General features: G+C 40.9%; 1 pseudogene; it reads left to right on the plus strand.

The window, feature by feature from the left end:
- The first annotated feature begins 4,791 nt into the window (after window positions 1-4,791).
- Window positions 4,792-7,673, plus strand: LOC116887965 (annotated as a pseudogene).
- The last annotated feature ends 380 nt before the right edge of the window (window positions 7,674-8,053 follow it).

The following is an 8,053-nucleotide window of genomic DNA, read 5'->3' on the forward strand; positions in this document are numbered from 1 at the left end:
TTTGCTATGTAGCCTTTAGGATGGCCCTGAATTTTGCAACCTTCCTGCTTCAACTCCCAGTGCTAGAATTACAATGGTGTGCTGCCATAGAACACGCCCCCAGCTCCCATGGTCTGATTTTAAAGCTGACGTTATTTTAGCAGGCAATAGAGCCTAAACTAGGCTAGTAGATAATGTACACTACACAATTACTTTGAAAGCACTGAAAGTCAAAGATACTGTTAGCACAAACTGAAAGTAACACTATGAGGGCCAGATGGAGGGAAACAACAAGGGCTCCTGCAGTTTATTTTCTCAGCCTGCAAACAGGCAGAGAGTGGCCTCAGTCCGTGCTTATGTGTGCACATAATATGATATGAATATGAACATAAAGTAATATGAATATAGCCCACCATCTCCACACTCACAGGCCTAACTCCAGACCCATGACCTACAAACTGGCTCTGCCAGATGGTCCCTTTTCCCTATTCCTGTTTCTCTCCCTTCCCTCTACCCTACTGCAACTTCCGCACCCACAGGCCTATACAGTCCCAACGGCTTGCACAGCAGCTGCGCCTGCTGTAGATCAATCAAGCAACACGCAGTTTTATCTGGCCTAACCCCTGTCACGCAACTCCTGCACTCGCCAAATCTAAGGCAGATGGTTAGAAACTCACATCAGGCACATGACGAAAAGAAAAGAAGTAGATATGGCCAGGTCACATTACAAACATAAAATCAATATGAATGTGCAAGACAGAATGTCTCGAACCAATTCCCCCTAGTCCTATAGAAAAGTTCTTTTATCAGAAAATACAAAAAATTTAAGGCACAGTAAGAGAACACACAGGAAATGCAGGGCACCATGAAAAGACCAAATAATTGAATGCATGATCCCAAGAATGGAGTCATGTGATGAGATTTGAGATTGCTTTTTAGAACACTCCAAGAGACCAAGACAAGAGTCTTACACCTCAGTTCCTTCACAAACTTGTTCTTGGATTATGTTTTGTGCTTCTCAGGTGTGGTGGATAGGAATGAGCTTACTTCAGATTATTCATTTCCAACTGAATATTGTTGTTTGTTAATACACCCTATGGCAAAATACGTTTTTGCCATGTGTATTTAATGTGCCACATGTGGCTTATTCTTAGGATTGTACACTTTATTCATGTGACCCTCTTAAACTTCTTATATAAGTTGTCTGATGCTCTGAATAAAGTGGCCTACTGTATGAGACTTTAGTCTGTCATTTATTGTTTCTGTTTTCCCAGGTCCCACCACCTCTAAAGTGGTAACGGATTATAGGTATGGATGAAGGAGAAGAATCCAGTCAATGGAAAGACCAGATGTCCAACAAGATCTTGAAGAAAACTTGCTAACATAAGGAAAGGCATGCAGCCATATAGATACAGAAGTAAACAGAGTCAAAAATCAGAAAAGAAAAAAAAAAGAGTAATGAAAGTTGCACAAGAAAATCCACACAAGTCACATATAAAGGAAAACTCATCAGAATAGCAACTGATTTTGCAGCTTGAAATTTTGAAAGCCAGCAGATACTGGAAAAATGCACTCTAAGTTCTAAATGACCATGACTATCCAACCTAGACTACTGCATCAAACAAAAAAGTCGTGCTATAGTACAAAAGAAAGAAAAACTTCCCATGATCTAAAAGAAACAAATAATTCAAAAATCTCAACACAATACAGGAAACAACAGATTGAAAAAAAAGAAAAAAAGTATAGCCAAGAGTCTGTAGGAATGCTTGATTTAAAATGACAGTGCAAAAGGTCTCTCCACCTTTAAGTGCCATAACGCCATTTCAGGTTTTCTTTAGAATTTGATCTCTAAAGAATCCCATGGAAAAATTACCAAGCTCTACTCTAGAAACCAAAGGTCAAGATATCTTAGCTGCGTGCATTATGTTTTGTGCAGAACCCTCCAGCTTAACAATTATCTTAGTTTCTGTTCAATTGCTTGCTTCTGGGAAGAAGCCCCTGCAGCTGCCGAGGAGAGATATCCTGACTTGCTTTTACCTTGGGTGTCCTGTGTTTGACACTCAGGGCTACACCTGTGTCCCATAAACTTGGGTGTGATCCCAGTCACCTGGAATGAAGACTCAGTTGGTTACAAACTGTCAAATTGACCATATTTATTGGCTTCCACCACAGACAGAGAAATGAGGCTATAATTACTGAAAACACAAACTGTGACTAAGAAAAAATAAACAGAAAAAACACATGAAACATCACAATGGCTATAATTGAAATATGCTTCTCCATAATTATCTTAATTGGAGGGTTTTTAAATTTAAAAAGGCAATCAAGGGGTTGGGATTTGACTCAGTGTTGATGCCTCGAGGCCCTGAATTGATCCCAGCTCGAAAAAAAAAAGACAATCAAAGGCCTTATTAATTTTAGATACAAAAGTACACAAACGGGACATTCAGAATCTTGACATCATGCTGACTTTGAGGAAAGATTAAAAAGAGGATTTAATAGGCACACTGGTTTTATAATTTCTTGAGATTAGAATTATATTTTCCCTCCTTTCTTCCGTCTAATTCTCCTATGTACTGTATTGTTGTCATTAATTAATAACAACAATTATATTGTTGGTCTCTGTCAAGTCTGGTGGGGAATTTGTCAACTGTTTGACCTCTTTTTTTTTTTTTTTTCTTTTTTTCCGGAGCTGGGACCGAACCCAGGGCCTTGCACTTGCTAGGCAAGTGCTCTACCACTGAGCTAAATCACCAACCCCTAACAACAATTAAATAATTAAAAGTAGCCTTTTTTTTAATTGTCACATACATACACACACGTATATATATAGATAGATAGATATAGATATACACACACACACATAGATATCCTTCTCAGTCCATATAATTTCACTTATAGGTATGTTTTTAGAGTTGACCATTTGGTATCAGATACCTAACTGGTGTGCTCTTCCCTGGGGAAGACTGTTTCTCCTACTCAGAGCACTCCTTGATTTCCTGTAGTCTTTGTCTCAGATTGAGGCCTATGAGTTTTTCCCCTTCCACATTATTTTCTCCTGAGGCTTTCAATACCCTTTCTTTGTTCTGTATATTTAGTATTTTGACTTTGATATGCTGTGGAATGTTTCTTTTCTAGTCTTGTCAACTTGGTGTTCTGTGTGCTTCTTTTTTATTGGATATTTTATTTATTTGCATTTCAAATGTTATCCCCATTCCCTGTTTCCCCTCTGCAAACTCCTTATCCCATCCCCCCTCTCCCTGCTTCTATGAGGGTGCTCCCCCACCTGTCCCCCCACTCCCACCTCACCGCCCAGGCATTTCCCTACACTGGGGCATCGAGCCTTCACAGGACCAAGGGCCTCTCCTCCCACTGATGCCAGATAAGGCCATCCTCTGCTACATGTGTGGCTGGAGCCATGGGTCCCTCCATGTGTACTCTTGGGATGGTGGTTTACTCCCTGGGAGCTCTGGTGGGTCTGGTTGGTTAGTATTGTTGTTCTTATGGTGTTGCAAACACCTTCAGCCCCTTCAGTCCTTTCTCTAACTCATACATTGGGGTCCCCGTTCTCAGTTCAATGGTTGACTGCTAGCATTTGCCTCTGTATTGGTCAGGCTCTGGCAGAGCCTCTCAGGAGACAGCTATACTAGGCTCCTGTCAGCATGCATTTCTTGGCATCCACAATAGTGTCTGGGTTTGGTGTTTGAGGATGGGATAGATCCCTAGGTGGGGCAGTCTCTGGATGGCCTTTCCTTTAGTCTCTGCTCCACTCTTTGTCCCCGTATTTCCTTTAGACAGGAGCCATTCTGGGCTAAAATATTGGAGATGAGTGGGTGGCCCCATCCCCCAACCCAGGCCATGCCTAACCTCTGGATATGGTTTCTACAGGTTCTCCCTCTCGTCTTGGGTATTTCAGCTAACTTCATCCCTGTTGGGTTCTGGGAGCCTCTTGCTTTCCTGGCATCTGGGACTTTCTGTATTTGTATACTTACGTGTTCTCTTAGTTTGGGGAAGTTCGTTTTCTTCTTTGATCTTTCAGAAAAGCTGGTCTATGCCATTGACCTGGGAATCATCTCATCTATCCCTATAACTGGAAGCTTCGTTCTTTTCATTATTTTTCATATTTTCTATATGTACACTATCTCAATTTTTTCATATTCTTTGCTTCTTTCACCTAGACATTCCACTTTAACTTTGAGTTCTGAGATTCTCTCTTCTGCTTGATTAACTCTAATTGTAAGACTTTCCTTTGAGTCCTGATTGGTTTTGTTTTTTGTTTTTGAGACAGGTTTTCTCTGTGTAGTCCTGACTGTCCTGGAACTCACTTGGGATGGTGGTTTACTCCCTGGGAGCTCTGGTGGGGTCTGGTTGGTTGGTATTGTTGTTCTTATGGTGTTGCAAGCACCTTCAGCCAGGATAGCCTGGAACACAGATATCTACCTGTCTCAGCCTCCCAAATGCTGGGATTAAAAGTGTGTGCCACCACCACCCAGCTTTTTTTTTTTTTTAATTTTATTTGATTCTCTGTAAATTTCTTACATCAAGGCACCCCAAACCATTCATGTTCCAGTCCCTTCATGTTTAACATCCACCCTTGCAACCTCCCCCTAAAACAAAATAAAAACAACAAAACTTTGTCATGAAAAGCTGTAATAAATACATACATTATATACCCCTTTGCCCACACCTTTACTTGCAAAAGGTTCACTGCAATGACCTCATTGGTATATACAACACCCTCAGGCTTTTGTTGCTACACTATCAATACTTGGGTCTTTCACAGGAAGTCCTCTAGATATCCTGTTGTTGACCATGGAGAGATCCCCTGCAGTTTTGGATCTGTTGGACAACCCTATAACCTTTCATGCTCCAGCAGTTCACAACAACAGGATGTTGGAGTAGGGCAACACAAAGGGTTTGAAGCTGTTCTGGTTAGCTCACCAGCTCTCCTGCATCTCCATGCCACCAGAACCAGCTCTCTTGCTTTGCCCAGGGGAGGGACAGGTCCAGCTTCCCCAGAACCCTTGGGGCTGGTTGTCCTGTGTCCACCTCACTAGAGCCAGTTCTACTGTGCTGCCCAGTACAGTGTAGGGCCTGCTCTTCCGAGTGGTGCACCTAGTAAGGAGTGGATTTTTTAATTCGTTCTTTTCAGCTCTAGTTAGTCCTCTTTGATGTTTTTATTGAAACCTGGATTTAGACAAAAAGTAGAAATATTGAGGAGGAATCAGGCTGAAAAGAATATGAAGTTGAGAAACTACAGGTAGAGTCCAACTACACAATTCAGGGATGTTCTTAAATGTGGAATGAATCATGCTGAAGATACGGTATCAGAACATGAACATAAAGTAGAGGAAATGAACCATTCAATCAAAAAATATGGACAGTTTTTAAAAAGCACAAAAGGAACTGAGGGATATCATGAAAAGACCAAATCTTCAAATTATATAGAATGAGGAGAATCCATGTCAAGGAATAGGCAGTATAGTCAACAAGATCATAGAGGAAAACGTTCCCCAAATTAAGAACAGATATACCCATATAGATACAAGAAGCACACAAGACCCAATGTACACAGAATTAGAAAAGAAACTCCTCCCAGCATATAAACACTAAGTATATCAAACAAACAGACGGCATTGAAAGCAGGAAGAGAAAAATCACAATTCACATATTAAGGAACACTCAGGAATGTAATGTTGGAGCCAAGGCTTGTGCTAAAAGAGATGAGGAGGTGTTGGAATAAAGGGAGTCATCAAGATAAAAGCTCATCCAGTTAATACTGCACCTTGGAAAAATAAAAGGCCTAAGGAATTATCTGTTGAATCACATGTAATTCAAGGAGGGAGTCCAGGCTCCATTCTGAACAGACAATGGAACTTGGTAGCATCAGCCATATGGTTCTGGCTTTAGAGTCATGAAGGATACAGGAATAAAGGGGTTCTGGATTCTTCTTTTGTGGTTTAGGACAGCATCTGAAGCCAGATGTGTGGCAGGGGAGACCATGCATAGAGGCCTACAAAGGCTGTCCAATGAAGCTGTTAAAGTGAAGTGCCTTCAGCATTTGTGACCCCAAGGTATTGGACGTGCCATATCTGCCTGATGTCTCCTGAGGACAGCTACACATGGAATGGAACAGTTCAAGAAAGAAGTGTGTTCTAATCCACAAGGCAGGAAGGATGGGAGAACTGAAGAGTCATCTAAGCCTTCAAGAATGGACATAGCTGCTGACTGGACAACAGTTGAGTTTGTCCTGGTGGTTTGCTTTGGTTCAGTATTTTCTCACTATGCCCTTTTTTCAATTCTTTTTTTGAATTGTAATGCATATTCTATGCCACGTTGAAGTATATAATTTGTTTTTGGATTTTACAAAAAGATTACAATTGAAAAGATTGGCCTTGAGTCTCAGCAGAGACTTTAGACTTTTTAAACAGTATTGAGACTATGAGACTATGTGAACTTTTTTTGGAGGTGGAGTAATGCATTTGAATTGTGCTATGGCTGTAAGACTGTGGAGGCCAGGGAACAAAATATGGTGGCTTAAAATTAAATGGCCCCATAGGCTTAGATATTTGAGGCTTGGTTTCCAGTTGGTGGACTGTTAAGAATGACTAGGAGCTGTGACATGTTGAAGGAGTGGCATGATTTGTGGTGTAAAGCCCCATCAGGCCCAGTCTCACTCTTCTGCTTGTACTCCATGGATCAGGATGTAAACTCACAGCTACCTTTCTGCCTAGTATCATGCTGCCAGTCTGCTGTTATGATGTACACCATGGACTAACTCTGAAACTCCTAAGCCAACTCTTAATTAATACTTGAAATGTCACCAATATTCTTGGGTGTTTGATTACTTGACCTTTAGGTAGTGGTTGTTCAGGGAGGCTTAGGTTTGGCTCAGCAAGAGGAAGAATGTCCCCAGAGGTAGGTTTTGATGTTTCAAAAGCTTGCACCATTTACAATGTGCTTTCTACTTTCTACTTGTGGATCCAGATGTGAATGTTCAGCTTGAAGCTTGGCACTCCAGCCACCACATCTGCCACCTAATGTCCCCACTATTATGCACAGTAACACTTTGCAACCCCAAAATAAACTTTCTTCTTTAAGTAGCCTTGGTCATGGCATTTCCACAGCAATGTAAAAGTAATTAATACAAGCCAGAAAGGCAAATGCAAATGCTTCATATTATCCTTTGTGATTCCTAGCTCTGAACCTTTTTTATAAGAAACTTTTTTTTTCCTTTCTCTTCAGTGCTCGCCCCTGTGCTGACGCCAGAGCTGAGCGCCCGTCGCCATGCCTCAGAAAATTGAGGAATGGGCTGGAGAGGCCTTAGTGGTTAAGAGCACCACTGCCTTCCAGAGGTTATGAGTTCAACCCAGCAACCACATGGTGGCTCACAACCATCTGTAAAGAGATCTGATGCTCCCTTCTGGTGTATCTGAAGACAGCTACAGTGTACTTATACATATTAAATAAATAAACTTTTTTAAAAAAGAAAAGAAATTGAGGAAATCAAGGACTTCTACTACAGCCCAGCTGAAGGATGCCAAATCTGTCAAGATCAAGAAGAACATGGATAATGTGTAAGTTCAAGGTCCGCTTGTGAAAATTTTTACACCCTGGTTATCACAGACAAAGAGAAGGCAGAGAAGCTGAAGCAGTCCCTGCCCCCAGGTTTGGCAGTGAAGGAGCTGAAATGAACCAAACTTCTGCATGTGACTATTAAAAACCCTGAAAAGTAAAAAAAAAAAAAAAAACCAAAAGAATATACAGGAACATAATTTATATTTATTTTATAAACACATATGTAATGTATAATGTAGTGTATGTGTATACACACACACACATATATGCACATACAAGGAAATTACACCTGTAACACAATTTTGGCATTTTGTTTTTTAAAAGACACAAAAAATATTATAAGAATATATTTTCATTTTAGTCCCAGGTGGTAGAATGTGCTTGAATTGCCTACAGCAGTGGCTATGATTTGCCCTGGTGCTTGAGCAGGGGTGATTCTGCCAGCAGCAGATAGTTTCTGCAATTGTGTGACATTTAGAATTTGGAAACTTTCAGA

This window comes from Rattus rattus, chromosome X (genome assembly GCF_011064425.1).
Source record: "Rattus rattus isolate New Zealand chromosome X, Rrattus_CSIRO_v1, whole genome shotgun sequence".
In the NCBI taxonomy this organism is placed as follows: domain Eukaryota; kingdom Metazoa; phylum Chordata; class Mammalia; order Rodentia; family Muridae; genus Rattus; species Rattus rattus.